The sequence below is a fragment of the Nerophis ophidion genome, linkage group LG12 (assembly GCF_033978795.1).
Source record: "Nerophis ophidion isolate RoL-2023_Sa linkage group LG12, RoL_Noph_v1.0, whole genome shotgun sequence".
In the NCBI taxonomy this organism is placed as follows: Eukaryota; Metazoa; Chordata; class Actinopteri; order Syngnathiformes; family Syngnathidae; genus Nerophis; species Nerophis ophidion.
This window is the reverse complement of record NC_084622.1, coordinates 55,626,433-55,643,903: the sequence shown is the minus strand read 5'-3', so window position 1 is coordinate 55,643,903 and position 17,471 is coordinate 55,626,433. Positions and strand designations below refer to the sequence as shown.

At 40.1% G+C, this 17,471-nt stretch overlaps 1 protein-coding gene across 2 annotated transcripts in view; it reads left to right on the top strand.

Moving 5' to 3' along the window:
• The window catches only part of si:ch73-62b13.1 (Carbohydrate sulfotransferase 1-like), a 46,936-nt gene that overhangs the window by 14,045 nt on the left and 15,420 nt on the right, over window positions 1–17,471 (top strand). Inside the window, exon 1 of one of the 2 annotated variants that reach the window (XM_061918110.1) lies at window positions 3,313–3,421. The exons of the other annotated variant lie outside the window; for it this stretch is intronic. The gene's annotated coding sequence lies outside the window, so the exon portion shown is untranslated. Of the gene's footprint in view, window positions 1–3,312; window positions 3,422–17,471 lie in introns of those variants that run through there. 2 annotated transcript variants of the gene reach the window in all.

Genomic DNA, 17,471 nt, shown 5'->3' with positions numbered 1-17,471 from the left:
GCTCACTGCTCCCCTCACCTCCCAGGGGGTAATCAAGGGTGATGGGTCGAATGCAGAGAATAAATACTGATTACATGTTCCATCCTCCCTTTTTCTACCGCTTATTCCCTTTGGGATTGCGGGGGGCGCTGGTGCCTATCTCAGCTACATGCTTTGTACACCACAAATAACTTTGAAAAAACAATAAATAAATAAGACTGTCAGAGTTAGTTTGTGACAAACTCCAAGATGCAGAGATGGAGGCAGGCATTGGATAGGCAAACATGATTTAACAAAGATACTAAAACAAGAAGAAACCAATGGGGTACAACCAAAAGCCAGCACGAGGCTATTAACAAACTAAAAGAGCTAGCGTGGGAGCTGGAAAACAAATAGAGCTTAGCATGGAGGCTAGCATAAACAAAAGGGCCTAGCGTGGAAACTAGCGGGTAGCGAGCAGGAAAACAGAAGTCGTGCTTGTAATATGAAAATAAACTGGAAGCAGGGAACAAAAAATAGTAACCTACAAACATCTAATTAATATAGCTTACCGCTAAGCTGCAAAGACACGACACGGTACGACAGGAGCGACAATACAGAAGCGACAATACATGACAATAATCCAGTACTGACTGGAAGACAAAAGCAGGTAAAAAAATAGGGGCCGGGCTGATTGACACCAGGTGTGGCCAGGTGCCAATCAGCCGCAGCTGAGGGGAAACGGCGCTCAGGGAGAAAGACAGGAAACCAACAAAATAAGAGCGCTGACAGGTAAAACTACACACACAGGAAAAAACTAGAACACAAACAAACTGTCAGGGGCCAGCCTGACAGTAGCCCCCGTTCCCACAACGGATACCAGATGTTTTAGTAAACCCCCCCCCCAAAAAAAAAAACAGTCCAAAGTCACGAGAGGGTGGAGGGAGGGCAAGGAAGTGGGCTGCCAGACCAAGTGTCCCCGCGGCAAAGCGGGGAAGAGTCAGGTGGCGACGGCGAGTAGAACGCCGCTGCAATTGGCGAGGCGGTCGCCCATGAAATGATCACATATGTGGCCGACAAGAGTATGGTGGCGCCCTCCGCTGACCCACCGGACAGGATGGTGGTGGCGACCCCTGCTGGCCCACCGGACAGGATGGTGGTGGCGACCCCTGCTGGCCCACCGGACAGGATGGTGGTGCCGGCCCCTGCTAGTCCACCGGACAGGATGGTGGTGGCGGCATCTGCTGGCCCACAGGAAAGGAGCGGGCTGATTGACACCAGGTGTGGCCAGGTGCCAATCAGCCGCAGCTGAGGGGAAACATCGCTCAGGGAGAAAGACAGGAAACCAACAAAATAAGAGCGCTGACAGGAAATACTACACACACAGGAAAAAACTAGAACACAAACAAACTGTCAGGGGCCAGCCTAACAGTAGCCCCCGTTCCCACAACGGATACCAGATGTTTTAGTAAACCCCCCCTCCCCCCCCTCCCCCCCCAAAAAACAGTCCAAAGTCACGGGAGGGTGGAGGGAGGGCAAGGAAGTGGGCTGCCAGACCAGGTGTCCCCGCGGCAAAGCGGGGAAGAGTCAGGTGGCGACGGCGAGTAGAACGCCGCTGCAATTGGCGAGGCGGTCGCCCATGAAATGATCACATATGTGGCCGACAAGAGTATGGTGGCACCCTCCGCTGGCCCACCGGACAGGATAGTGGTGGTGACCCCTGCTGGCCCACCGGACAGGATGGTGGTGCCGACCCCTGCTAGTCCACCGGACAGGATGGTGGTGGCGCCGTCTGCTGGCCCACAGGAAAGGAGCGGGCTGATTGACACCAGGTGTGGCCAGGTGCCAATCAGCCGCAGCTGAGGGGAAACAGCGCTCAGGGAGAAAGACAGGAAACCAACAAAATAAGAGCGCTGACAGGAAATACTACACACACAGGAAAAAACTAGAACACAAACAAACTGTCAGGGGCCAGCCTAACAGTAGCCCCCGTTCCCACAACGGATACCAGATGTTTTAGTAAACCCCCCCTCCCCCCCTCCCCCCCCAAAAAACAGTCCAAAGTCACGGGAAGGTGGAGGGAGGGCAAGGAAGTGGGCTGCCAGACCAAGTGTCCCCGCGGCAAAGCGGGGAAGAGCCAGGTGGCGACGACGAGTAGAACGCCGCTGCAATTGGCGAGGCGGTCGCCCATGAAATGATCACATATGTGGCCGACAAGAGTATGGTGGCACCCTCTGCTGGCCCACCGGACAGGATAGTGGTGGCGACCCCTGCTGGCCCACCGGACAGGATAGTGGTGGCGACCCCTGCTGGCCCACCGGATAGGATGGTAGTGGCAACCCCTGCTGGCCCACCGGACAGGATGGTGGTGGCGACCCCTGCTGGCCCACCGAACGGGATGGTGGTGCCGGCCCCTGCTAGTCCACCGGACAGGATGGTGGTGGCGGCGTCTGCTGGCCCACAGGAAAGGAGCGGGCTGATTGACACCAGGTGTGGCCAGGTGCCAATCAGCCGCAGCTGAGGGGAAACAGCGCTCAGGGAGAAAGACAGGAAACCAACAAAATAAGAGCGCTGACAGGAAATACTACACACACAAGAAAAAACTAGAACACAAACAGCCTGACAAAGACCCCTTTAATGCGCCCAATAATCTAAAGCTGTATAAAGACATTAACATTAAAGCTACAGGCACCCACACATTGCTGCACTGCAAAAAAAAAACTAAAACATTGTAAATACACAGCAAATTACTGGATTATGATTAGATTACTCTCACATTGACATTTACTGTGACATGTCTCTGTAATTTTACAGTTAAATACTCGCTCTGTTGAACATTATATTGCCACCTACTGTGCAATATGTAGTCTATTAAGGGACACATCCATTTGAATTTACAGTAAGTTGTTGTCATAAGGACTATGATTACAATATTTTACCGTGAAGCAACAGTTCACTGCAGTGAAATACAACGGCGTCGTCAATTTTGCAGTCATTTGTTGTTATGTTGCAGTACATTTTCATTCCGGTGTTTTATTGTGGAAAAAATAAATGCTGTGAAATCCTGGTATTTTTTATTTTTTATTTTTTTTGCAGTGTACATGTTCCCAGCAGGGTTTACTAACAGACAGTAAAACCTCCTATTTAAAATGGTAGAATACTAGTTTGGTATATGGCACAGGAATAGTTAGAGTTTATTAAGCTAACATCCAAGATGAAAGATGGAAAAAAATGCAGCATGATGCGCTCCATTGCAATCTCGCATCCAATCTGGAGACTCCTGCCTTGAGTTGCCTCCTCCTCCTCTCCATCCTCCTCCTCCTCCTCCTCCTCTTCACTCAGCCTCCCGTTGCTCTCCATCAATAGCGCATCTCCATCGCTTACACCTTCTCCTGGCTCAGCCTCGCACTTTTTAGGAGGGGGGGGGGAAAAAAGCACCCCTGTAGACCGCACCACAATTGGGGTAAGTTGTAACAAAAAAATATATTTCTGGAGGCTTTTTAGGAGGAAAGCGGATGACTATCGGAGCTATGAGTGAATGGTACAATGTTATTATTTTACATTACTGTACACTAAATTGGGAATAATTGCCGCGTTTGCCTCTTTTGTTGCAGTCTGTATTTATTGTGCAAATAAGTTCATTGTGTCATAAATACTTTTTAAGACTGTTTTCCTCTTAATTGTCTCTATTCGTTTACTAAAGGGTGATGTGCTGCTGCCTCTCTGTTTGCATGATCGTGAAATGCTTTGCAAGGCATTTAATCCGATTACGTTTTCTCTCTGTGGTTGTTTGTAGTTTCTTTGTGTGTGCGTGAGTGCGCTGGAGTACAATTGCACGACAAAATGCATCTTTGTATAATCTGTGTGAGGACCTCTTTTTATCCCCTTGGTGTGTCCATTTTTGTTTTAAACACTGAAATTATTACCTGATATCAGAACTGTGATTACTTAAAGTTTTCCTATAAGCAAAACTAACTTTTCTTACTTGTTGGTACATGTTGTTGTGTATTTGGGATACCCTTATGACGCGGAATGTGAAATCAAACCAAAGAAACATGGCGGAGATAAGTTACAATATTGTGCAATGGTTTGTTTATTAGGATACTGCAGGGGTCACAAACATGACTAGATGAAAATAGCTCAAATAGCAGCACTTACCAGTGAGCTGCCTCCGTTTTTTTAAATTTAATTTATTTACGAGCAAGCTGGTCTCGCTTTACTCGACATTTTTACTTCTAAGAGAGACAAAACTCAAATAGAATTTGAAAATCCAAGAATTTATTATGAGATTTGGTCTTTACTTGTTTAAATAAATTCATTATTTATAGCTGTATAGCTCGGTTGGTAGAGTGGCCGTGACAGCAACTTGAGGGTTGCAGGTTCGATTCCCGCTTACGCCATCCTAGTCACTGCCGTTGTGTCCTTGAGCAAGACACTTTACCCACCTTTCTCCCAGTGCCACCCACACTGGTTTCAATGTAACTTAGAACTTGGGTTCCAGTATGTAAAGCGCTTTGAGTCACTAGAGAAAAGCGCTATATAAAATATAATTCATTTATTTTTTTACTTTGCTTCTTATAACTTTGAGAGACAATTTTAGAGAAAAAATACAACCTTAAAAATGATTTTAGGATATTTAACACATATACCTTTTTAATTCCTTCCTTTTCTTTCCTGACAATTTAAATCAATGTTCAAGTATTTTTTTTGTTTTATTGTAAAGAATAATAAATACATTTTGATTTAATTCTTCATTTTAGCTTCTGTTTTTTCGACGAAGAATATTTGTGAAATCTTTTTTCAACATTATGATTAAAATTCAAAAAAAATATTCTTTAGAATCACATTTAGATCTTATTTCAAAGTCTTTTAATTTCTTTTAAAATGTTTGTTCTGGAAAATCTAGAAGAAATAATGATTTGTCTTTGTTAGAAATATAGCTTGGTCCAATTTGTTATATATTCTAACAAAGTGCAGATTGGATTTTAACCTATTTAAAACATGTAATCAAAATTCTAAAATTAATCTTAATCAGGAAAAATTACTAATGATGTTCCATAAATTATTTTTTTATTTTTTCAAAAAGATTCGAATTAGCTAGTTTTTCTCTTCTTTTTTTCGGCTGAATTTTGAATTTTACAGAGTCGAAATTATGTTACAAAATTTAATTTTGATTTTTTTCCCCCTGTTTTCTCCTCTTTTAAACCGTTCAATTAAGTGTTTTTTTCATAATTTATTCTCTACAATATGAGGGTGCATGGGAGTTTGCCCAACCAGTCTACATGTGCTTTGTGGACTTGGAGAAGGCATTCGACCGTGTCCCTCGGGAAGTCCTGTGGGGAGTGCTCAGAGAGTATGGGGTATCGGACTGTCTTATTGTGGCGGTCCGCTCCCTGTACGATCAGTGTCAGAGCTTGGTCCGCATTGCCGGCAGTAAGTCAAACACGTTTCCAGTGAGGGTTGGACTCCGCCAAGGCTGTCCTTTGTCACCGATTCTGTTCATAACTTTTATGGACAGAATTTCTAGGCGCAGTCAAGGCGTTGAGGGGTTCCGGTTTGGTGGCCGTGGGATTAGGTCTCTGCTTTTTGCAGATGATGTGGTCCTGATGGCTTCATCTGACCGGGATCTTCAGCTCTCACTGGATCGGTTCACAGCCGAGTGTGAAGCGACCGGAATGAGAATCAGCACCTCCAAGTCCGAGTCCATGGTTCTCGCCCGGAAAAGGGGGGAAGGCCATCGCCGGGTTGGGGAGGAGACCCTGCCCCAAGTGGAGGAGTTCAAGTACCTAGGAGTCTTGTTCACAAGTGGGGGAGGAGTGGATCGTGAGATCGACAGGCGGATCGGTGCGGCGTCTTCAGTAATGCGGACGTTGTATCGATCCGTTGTGGTGAAGAAGGAGCTGAGCCGGAAGGCAAAGCTCTCAATTTACCGGTCGATCTACGTTCCCATCCTTACCTATGGTCATGAGCTTTGAGTCATGACCGAAAGGATAAGATCACGGGTACAATCGGCCGAAATGAGTTTCCTCCGCCGTGTGGCGGGGCTCTCCCTTAGAGATAGGGTGAGAAGCTCTGCCATCCGGGAGGAACTCAAAGTAAAGCCGCTGCTCCTTCACATCGAGAGGAGCCAGATGAGGTAGTTCGGGCATCTGGTCAGGATGCCACCCGAACGCCTCCCTAAGGAGGTGTTTAGGGCACGTCCAGCCGGTAGGAGGCCACGGGGAAGACCCAGGACACGTTGGGAAGACTATGTCTCCTGGCTGGCCTGGGAACGCCTCGGGATCCCCCGGGAAGAGCTAGACGAAGTGGCTGGGGAGAGGGAAGTCTGGGCTTCCCTGCTTAGGCTGTTGCCCCCGCGACCCGACCTCGGATAAGCGGAAGACGATGAATGGCTGGATGGACGGATGTCCATATATTCCAATTTAGATGAAGAATGACTCATTATCCTTTCGAAGAAAAGGGGGTGGATCCATGCACCTTTTTGTGTGTTTCTTGCAATTCCCGGGTCTAAATTGGCTGTGAAAGTGTACCAACTTGTCAAGTTTGATCGATCCAGGTGAGAGGCATGGTTTATGATCCAGAATAAACTTCCTCGAGCTCCACGATGATGTCATTATGTCATGGCTTTCATTACGATAGTGAACAATAGGCACAATGTAATAAAAAAAAAAGAGTGCAGTTCCTTTTTCAGTCAATCCTTTAAAAAGTTAATAAGACAATCCATCCATCCATTTTATACCGTTTGTCCCTTTTTGGTTTTGCGGGTTGTGCTGGAGCCTATCTCAGCTGCATTTGGGTGGAAGGGAGGTACACCCTGGACAAGTCGCCACCTCATCGCAGTTAATAAGACTATTTTTCCAAATGTCCTTTTTGGCGCCTCACTTTTGATTCTTTTTTTTTTTTTTTTGTATGTGCTATCAACCGTATGTGTCCTTAATAATGATCATATTTTCAAGCATGGCTGAGGAAGGGTACCTTTCACATTGTACCATGAATTGATTAAAGTGTACCCCGACTTAAACAAGTTGAAAAACTTATTCGGGTGTTACCATTTAGTGGTCAATTGTACGGAATATGTACTATACTGTGCAATCTACTAATAAAAGTTTCAATCAATCAATCAAAAAGGAACCGATACGGTACCAATTCCAGGTACTTAGCAATCGATACCGCTGCTCAGCCAAATCGTTGTACTTTATAGTGTGTTAATGATTGTTAATTCATGTATAATGAAATGCATTTTTGAATTTAATATTTAAAAATTGGCTCGTTATGATAAGTGTGATGCCTTTTTTTTTTTATTACATTTGTAAGTTTCTTTAGCAAATATTATATTGTAGACTTTGCATGCGGTTACAATTTGAAGCTGTTAGATGGCAGTAGTGTATAGACTATGTGTGTTGCCTAATTAAATAATAGTCCTGCCATGAAACGTAATGTCGGTCTAGTCTTACGTTGAGTCCTACAAAGTGTTTGTACTGTAAGTATTGTATGTTTTACACCGCAGCTGTAAACATGCAACTTAGTTGAAGTGGTCATTACCAAATGTGGAGATTTTGAAATTGCCATTATTAAAATTGCAAATGTTAATCAGTCAAGCCAGCTCAGTTTTTAAGTGGAACCTTATTTTGAGCATTTTCTATTAGGCATACTTGCTTTGTTGGCATAAAAAATGGTGAAATTACCTTTTGCTAAGTTTGCTCTGAGTGCTTGTTTCCTCACCAAGTGTTTAGTTTGCAACCAGATGAAACGTCACAAGCAACAAAGGTATCGAAATAAGGCACCTTTTGACTTTACGTGAATTGATTCCGGCCCCGACAGAAATCAGTTCGGTGCCTAAAAGTATGGAATTTGGTAGCCATCCCTCGCCGTAGCTGATGGTAACAAACGCGTAGCAACCAATCCAAACGGTCCAAACACAGAAATGATCCAAATAAAAGAAATGTTCAACAGGAAAATGTTAAACATTTAAGACACAGCAATAGCATTAACACAGCAGGGTAAAAAAATACAGTATATGCAAGAAATATATGCTAGAAACGCCAAAAAAACACAAACAAACCCCAAAACAATATAAGCTTAAAATTTACGATTCAGATTCAGATTCAGAGTTTAATAACCGGGATTGATTGATTGATTAATGAACTTTGATAAACTAATATTGATGCTGCTCGTTTCTGGAGAAGCAGCAAGTGTTCTACCGTATTTTCTGGATTGCAAAGCGCACTTAAAGTCCTTTTTTTTTCTCAAAACTCGACAGTGCGCCTAATAACCCGGTCCCTAATGTACGGAATAATTCCCGTTTTGCTTACCGACCTCAAGCTATTTTTTTTGGTACATGGTGTAATGAAAAGTGTGACCGGTAGATAGCAGTCAAACATAAGAGATATGTGTAGACTGCACTATGATGGCAATATGACCCTAGTAAACATCACCAACATTTTATATGTTCCATTGAAAATATAGAACATTACACACAGTGCTCAAAAATCTATCAAAATGTTATAGTACGACTTTGGTAATCTATGAAGACACACCACTTGAAGGATTGTACTGTGCTTCAACATACATGTATTGTTACGGTGTGTGTATAAGTTAAGACATATGATCTGACGTTTTCTTTCGCAACAATGTGCAAAATCAACTTTTCTTACCTTCTGGTACCTGCTGATCGACAGGTATATTTTGGATCTGCATGAATCCAGAAAAATTGTGCTTCTCCGCCTTTGTAGTCCGTGCTGACGGTGTAGTAGATAAACTTCTTCTTTTTCTCTACCTTCTTATTATGGGACATTCATCCTCCGCTTTTTTCCATTTCTAATAATAAAGTATTGTAAAGTTCATACTTATATCCGTCAGTAAACTCGCCATGAAAGCGATAAAACATACCGGTGCAGTGAGTTTTATATTATTCACCCAAGGAACTTTAGTTATTATAGAGTTCCGGTCGGAGTTTTTTTTTCACAGGACATAATTCCGGTGCTGTTGTTTCCGGATGAGGAGATGCTGCTCCGTTAAAGATTTAAGTAAAGTCTGTATGTTATTAAAACAGTTATCTCCATCTTTTGACACTTCTTCCACTCTCATCCTTGCACGCTACACTGCTACAACAAAGATGACGTGAAGAAGACTCTGCAAAAGGTGAGCCACATAAATAAGACCGCCCACAAAATGGCGCATCCTAAAGCGACTCTCAGGAAGCGGCTTGAAGATGATCTGTAAAACATCATCCATGCAACATTTTGACCAAATAACCACCATTACATGTTATGTAGACAATAAGGAAGTGTTTTCAATTTAGAAAAAAAAAATAATAATAATAATTTGTCTCTTTTAATGTGTCTTATATATGAAAAAATATAAAAAATAGACCATTCATCGGCGGTGCGCCTTATAATCCGGTGCGCCCTATGGTCTGGAAAATCCATTAATGTATTTCCCCATTAAAAAACTACATCCGCCGATCCAAACTTGTACAAACCAATTGCTGTCTGAATGACCAAGCTTTTCAATTGTGCACTTTGAACATACAGGCTGTGCTCTCTTAGCCCAAAGTTGTAAATATGAAGATCCATAGACAGATGTGTCTACAACAGGAAGTAAAAGTCACATTAACCTTTATCATTAAGAAACACTAAACCTTTACAAATCAAAACTGAATGAGATAAACATTTATTTTCAACCCGCACAGTAAAAAAAAAAAAAAAGGACTCTAAAGAAGCCAGAACAATATTTAGTAACAGTTTAGTATGGGGAACATATTGTAAGTAACACAGACTTAATTTAGAGTGATCTGGTTAGGTTTAGAATTAGTTAGGGTTAGAGGGATAGGGTTAGGGTGAGGGCGTATAATAAGGCCATGCAGAATAAAGCATTAATAAGTACTTCATAATGACTAATTAAGAGTCAAAATGTAACTAATTAATGGTGACTATGTTCCCCACACTACAGTGTTACCCATTATTTAATAATTGTTCTGCCAATGAAAGTATTTTGTGTGTCTATTCATTTTATTTTATTTTATTTTAAATAAAACTTTGTTAAACTATTTTAGGAATGTATTTGCTATATTGGTTGGCAGTACCATTTTGCTCATGCGGGTGTTTTGGTATTTGTTATTCATCTTGCAGCCTTTATGTGATTACAGTTTCTTTATTTTGCAGCATTTTCCAGTTGAATTAGTTTTATGTTGTTATTCCCTTTTGGGTCATTTACGTGTTTGGAGCATCACTGTATAGGCCAGGCCAGTGGTTCTCAACCTTTTTTCAGTGATGTACCCCCTGTGAACATTTTTTTAATTCAAGTACCCCCTAATCGGAGCAAAGCATTTTTGGTTAAAAAAAAAATGAGATAACGAAGTTAAATACAGCACTATGTCATCAGTTTGTGATTTATTAAATTGTATAACAGTGCAAAATATTACTCATTTGCAGTGTTTTTTCTTGAACTATTTGGACAATAAGGGGCTTCACGGTGGAAGAGGGGTTAGTGCGTCTGCCTCACAATACGAAGTTCCTGCAGTCCTGGGTTCAAATCCAGGCTCGGGATCTTTCTGTGTGGAGTTTGCATGTTTTCCCCGTGAATGCGTGGGTTCCCTCCGGGTACTCCAGCTTCCTCCCACTTCCAAAGACATGCACCTGGGGATAGGTTGATTGGCAACACTAAATTGGCCCTAGTGTGTGAATGTTGTCTGTTTATCTGTGTTGGCCCTGCGATGAGGTGGCGACTTGTCCAGGGTGTACCCTGCCTTTCGCCCGATTGTAGCTGAGATAGGCGCCAGCGCCCCCCGCGACCCCGAAAGGGAATAAGCGATAGAAAAGGGATGGATGGATGGATATTTGGACAATGAGATATAAAAATAACTAAAAACTTGCTGACAATAAAAAAGTGATTCAATTATAAATAACGATTTCTACACATAGAAATAATCAACTTAAAGTTCCCTCTTTGGGGATCGTAATAGAGATCCATCTGGATTCATGAACCTAATTCTAAACATTTCTTCACAAAAAAAGAAATCTTTAACATCAATATTTATGGAACATGTCCACAAAAAAATCTAGCAGGTCATCACTGAATATTGCATTGTTGCATTTCTTTTCACAGTTTATGAACTTACATTGATATTTTCTTGAAGTAGTATTCCAAAAATATATTTATAAAGGATTTTTGAGCTGTTGCTATTTTTAGAATATTTTAGAAAAATCTCACGTACCCCTTGGCATACCTTCATGTACCCCCAGAGGTACGCGTACCCCCATTTGAGAACCATGGGGCTAGGCTGTATTGTTTGTGTGACGTATAGGTATATAAAAAAAAAAAAGATCATCATTGATTACCTATAACCAGCCGGGCTTTGAGCATTACAGATGATATTGAGTACGCAATAATGAACAAATCACAAGCACTCTCACGCTCCTCCATCACTTGCATCCTAAATCCCTCAGTCCCACCCTCATCATCTACCTCTGACCTCATTTGTAGCCTTATTTTCTACTGAGCGTGCACCAATGCCGTTATGTGTCCAACATGTTTGTCGCTATGTTATCTCTGCAGCAGCACCTGTGTTTCATTTACGGCTCCCTTTCTGGAAGATGCACGTTTTTGGGGGGCTTTTATGACCCCTTACAAACACTTGAGCGAGGGGTGCATTTTATAGCCAAGACTACAAAAGGCCTGTTGACAATGTGCAGTTGTGATGTTGGAGCAAAGCAAAAGGGAGAATATTTGCAAATCTAACTACTGTAATCTGGCGAAGCATCTGTCTTGCCTTCTCCAGCGGGCAGCAGGGTGTGGGGGGCTTGTAGCCTCTCTCATGACAAGAAAAAAAAAGAAGATATAGACAATGGTTGCCTATTCTAACTGATGCAGGGCATACATTATTTGTTCAAGCCATAGATTGTGTTATTTTTTAACAATTGGTGTTTTATATTTAATACAAAGCAGTAATTTGGCTGTGACATTAATGTTGATTATACCTTGTACAGTAGTACCTCAACTTATAGTTTAATTGGTTTTGTGACCAAGTTGACTCAAAACCATATATATTCTTAATCAACGTCTCCCATCGAAATTAATTTAATCGGCACAAACCAGCCCAATTTGGACATTTTAAGAAGAAAAACTAAGTTTTAGATAAGTCGATGAACTACAGGTATAATAACCATCCACTATGTTATGCTTTCTTACAAGAGAAGTTTAAGAGAAGATAGATCAATGTTCGACCGGTTGATGAAATCATACATACATACATCCAATTTAAATAATATTTCTTAATTCCTTTTTTTCCTCCAATTTTTTGGGAATATTTTTACATTTTATTATTTGTAAATGTTTTTTTTAATTTTTGTAATTATTTATTTGAATTGTATTTTTTGTTTGACATTTTGAATTTTTTGTTATTATTTTAATTGTATTTATTTACACAAGTTTTAATATATGTATGAATCTTTTTTAAATATATATATATATACCTGTATATGTGTATACATATTTACATATATACACATATATATGTAATATATATATGTATATATATATATATAAAATGTATATATGTATATATATAACCTATATATATAACCTATATATATATATAGTTTATATATGTATATACTGTATATATACGTATATAAGTATGTATGTATATATTATTTCATTTTTAAATACATATAATAATATAATATATATATATATTTATGTGTATGCATATTTATACACTATATATATATATATACATATATACATATATATATATACAACCTATATAACCTATATATATATATAGTTTATATATGTATATACTGTATATATACATATATATGTATATATTATTTCATTTTTAGATACATATAATTTTAACATATATATATTTATGTGTATGCATATTTATACAGTATATATATATGTATATATATATACTGTAGATATGTATGTTTGTATGTATATATATATATATACTGTAGATATGTATGTTTATATATATATATATATATATATATATATATATACATATGTATTATATATATAATATTTAATTTTTAAATATATATAATAAAATAATACATCTATATGTATACATACATATATGCATTTGAATATAAATAATGAATAAATAAATAAAATTAAAATAATTAATTAAAAAATTAGAAAATGTCCATTAAAAATGTCGTTAAAATAAATAAATAAAAAATTAATAAGAACATTTACAAATAAAAAAATGAAAAAATATTACAAATTGGGGGAAAAAGGAATTTAAAAATATAATAAAACATCAAATAAATGAAAACATGTATTTTTAAAAATACTCGTTTATCAAACACTGCTTTGAAAAATGACATCCTTTTCCCGCCTGCGTGATGTCAAACCAGGGAGCGGGTTAAGTTGCGTGTGGCCCGTTCGAACGCGTGGCGCCCTCGGGGCAGCCACCTAACCGTGACTTTCAGCGGCTTTAAACCTTTCAGTTGTGAACTCGTGTAATGACTCACAAAGAAATGTGAATTCAAAAATAGCACATCAGACATATAACAATGCCATTTTTAAAACATATTGTCCTTGCTAGCTCAAACGACACAGAAAAACCTATCAAAGCAAAATGTTGTGTTTTTTAATTTAAAACAACACATAGACACCTCATTGTGTGATTGTCGGGTTGTTTTAATGGTAATCAAAAAGAAATTGCTCATGATGTGAGAAAATATATTTACGTCTTTGGTTTGGTTTTGTTTGTGATTAATGGAACATCAAAAGTGGATCTCAGCTCAGTGCCATGCACCCATTCCTGCAGATATTATTCTTCACGGAGACACATGCAGCCTTCATGAGCAAGGATCCCACTGGATAAACAGAGAGAGTGCAATAACATCTGTGACATGATGCATTTACCCGTATGTTTTAACCCCGCTTGTGCACAGCCACTTTGAGTGATGGATAGTCAGGCCTCTTACGTGATTATCTACCATCACTTTCATGCATAGGGACAAATGGATGGTTGTATATTGTATATATTTACTGTAGTTATCATGAAAAACACTCGCTTTGGCACTCAGACAGACCTTGAGAAATTGCATATGTGGACATACTGTACAGTATTAGATGTTAAGTTACCCAAGAGAAGAAACGTAACTAAAAAAATGTAAATGTGTGTCTGTTGTTTTGGACTGTTTTCTTTTAGGAGATAAATCCTTGCTTACGCTATAATTCAAAGCCTTAAAGCTACTTACTCTATGATAGAAGTGATTAAGAATGGTTGTTCCGTCCTTGTGGGTAAGCCTCGTTTCTCAAAAATCTACGTTTTTATGATGTACACTTAGTTTGACCTTAAATCAATTGCTTTAAAATCATGTTGATGGCATTCTGTCCTTTTAATAAGAATAATAGTATTAATTTAATTCCCATGATGATATAGACTCACCAGTCTTATTTGTTTATTATACTCCTAAATCAGCCCAGTCAGCCGAAGTTGTATTGCATATATTTGGTCAAATTTGGGAAAGTGATTCCAATGATGATAAAATGATGTATACATCAGTATGACATTGATGCAAATATGAATTTTTTATGTGTTTGACTAATGATTCTATGTTACATACATAAGATTATAAAGAAGAGACTTTACAGAGTTACTCTGGGACATGAGTACAACAAGAAGACACTTACATGCAGTACAGAACACAGTAAGATCGGGAAGAACTGTAAGGGGGAGCACAAAAGAGGAAGAAATCTTATCATGCATTATATTAGGACACACCAGACTGAATAAGACATTTGCACCTCAAAAACAAACACCCAGTAGGATTCAATAAGGTATAGAGTCAGTGGAACATGCAATTTTATAAATTAAAGGGTTGTTATTATACAAAACCAACTTTTCTTACCTATTGATACCTGCTTTTGTGTATTTGAGATCTGCATAAGTCCCGAAAATTTGAAATCAAACCATGGAGGCATTGTGGGGAATACAGTAGAAAACTAAGAGAGGATGTTAGAAGACAGGTTAGAAGGAGGTTTCTCTGAAGCAGCAACCAGAAATGTTTTTTTGAAGTTTTTTAGAAGAGATTGGCCTCGAGGGACAAGTGGTAGAAAAATGGATGGATGGATGGCCAACAATATTAAAAAAAACTCGAGCAGACACCAAAAAGGCATCAATTGAATTTGTTTTGATCAGACCCTTAGGTCATCCATCCATTTTCTACCGCTTATTCCCTTTTATCGGGTCGCGGGGGGCGCTGGCGCCTATCTCAGCTACAATCGGGCGGAAGGCAGGGTACACCCTGGACAAGTCGCCACCTCATCGCAGGGCCAACACAGATAGACAGACAACATTCACACTCACATTCAAACACTAGGGCCAATTTAGTGTTGCCAATCAACCTATCCCCAGGTGCATGTCTTTGGAAGTGGGAGGAAGCCGGAGTGCCCGGAGGGAACCCACGCATTCACGGGGAGAACATGCAAACTCCACACAGAAAGATCCCGAGCCTGGATTTGAACCCAGGACTGCAGGACCTTCGTATTGTGAGGCAGACGCACTAACCCCTCTGCCACCGTGAAGCCCCACCCTTAGGTCATTCATCAGCTAAAAAAATATAGAGTGATAATGCTGAGTAGAAAATTATTTTTCACAGTCCTTATATGTTGACAAACATACGTAGGATGGACCTGCAGTCTTTTTCACAGCCATTTCCGCACGACTGCCAGTTTACACGCACGGTTCGCAAAATATCCCCCGCAGTACAGTGAAAATCTTGACAAATCACAGCGCGTGTGCTAAATTGTTAAATTTACATTTCCTCATTCCAGCATCATGGGTGTTCTAGTATTCAATATAAATTCTGCATATTCATAAAGACAAACCTGCTAAATGTATTGCACTTTCTATTTTTCTAAATTAAATGGTTGCTATTATAAAAAACCCACTTTTCTTACCTATTGATACCTGCTTATGTGTATTTTTTTTTATATTTTTTTTTTATTTGTCCTGTCCAGCTTCTCAGGCAAATCATATAGTTGATGTAGATGCCCATATCGGCTGTTCAGATTTGCTTATGTGTATTTGAGATCTGCATAAGTCCCGGAAATTTGAAATCAAACCATGGAGGCATTGGGGAGATATTTATAAAAATAATCATGCCTTCCTTCATACCTACGCCAAACCTCTGTGGCATCAGCGGATTATCAATAAATGGTAGTAATGTAGCTAAACATCTTTGCATGAGTCCGACATTTTTTATTTATGTAGGAAGGGTTGTAGTGCACTTTATGTTTGCGAAGTAGCTCATAGCGTACCGTATGCTGTAGCCTTGAGCCTCATTGTTTACAAGCGGTCGAAGCAGCAGTGTACTGGAGTTTTTAACATGATATAGAATACAAAAGCCTTTTATCGTCACGATGCACATGCATTCATCCAGGATAAAGCATTGCAAAGATACAGACATGATAGAAATACAGACCTTCAAATATGGTACCATATCTGGAGACTGACTTCTTCTTCCTCTCTCTCTTCCACCCACATCACGTCCTTGTTCTGACAACAACTAACAGTGGTCTCACTAGAGATGTTGTGTTGTGCTCAAAGTCAGCAAGACAATGCCAAGCCACATTCAGCACGTGTTACAACAGCATGGCTTCGTGAAAAAAGAGTGCGGGTACTTTCCTGGCCCGCCTGCAGTCCAGACATGTCTCCCATGGAAAATGTGCGGCGCATTATGAAGCGTGAATTACGGCAGCGGAGACCCCGGACTGTTGAACGACTGAAGCTCAACATAAAACGAGAATGAAAAAGAATTCCACTTTTAAAGCTTCAACAATTAGTTTCCTCAGTTCCCAAACGTTTATTGAGTGTTGTTGAAAGAAAAAGTGATGTAACACAGTGGTGAACATGTCCTTTCCCAACTACTTTAGCACAGATTTCTGGTGTCCATGAATGTTCTCATTTATCCTGGCCATTGTAATCTCAAAGCATTCAATGGATCGCAACTGGACTGTTTGGTTTCTCTAAGAAGACAGTTCAACTCTCATCCAAGTAGGTTTCATAAGTTCATGCTCATAGTCATAGGCCCCTTCTACAGCTAAGGTTATCCAGGGTATATCCCACCTAACCTTATCCTTGTCCAAACACACACACACTATAGTCGTTTAAGACCCACTGCCCTCCTCTGTCCGTCGGCGCAACGCGACCTAGCACGCACATACTTGCCAACCCTCCCGATTTTCCCGGGAGACTCACGAATTTCAGTGCCCCTCCCGAAAATCACTCTCCCGAATTTCTCCCTATTTCCACCAGGACAACTGTCAGGGTCAAATACCATGAGACATTATAAAGACACAAAAACAGAGAATAGAAGGCAAACCAGTGATTGCTTTTCTCGTACGAGGAGAGAAACTGGAGCACGTTGTCAGTTACAGGCTCCCAATTTACTCTGGAACTTTCTCCAGTCTCCTCGTCTTTTTAATTCATTTAGGGAAGCCCTTTCAGTAAAAGCACGCACACACAGCTGCGCTCAGGTAGGGGG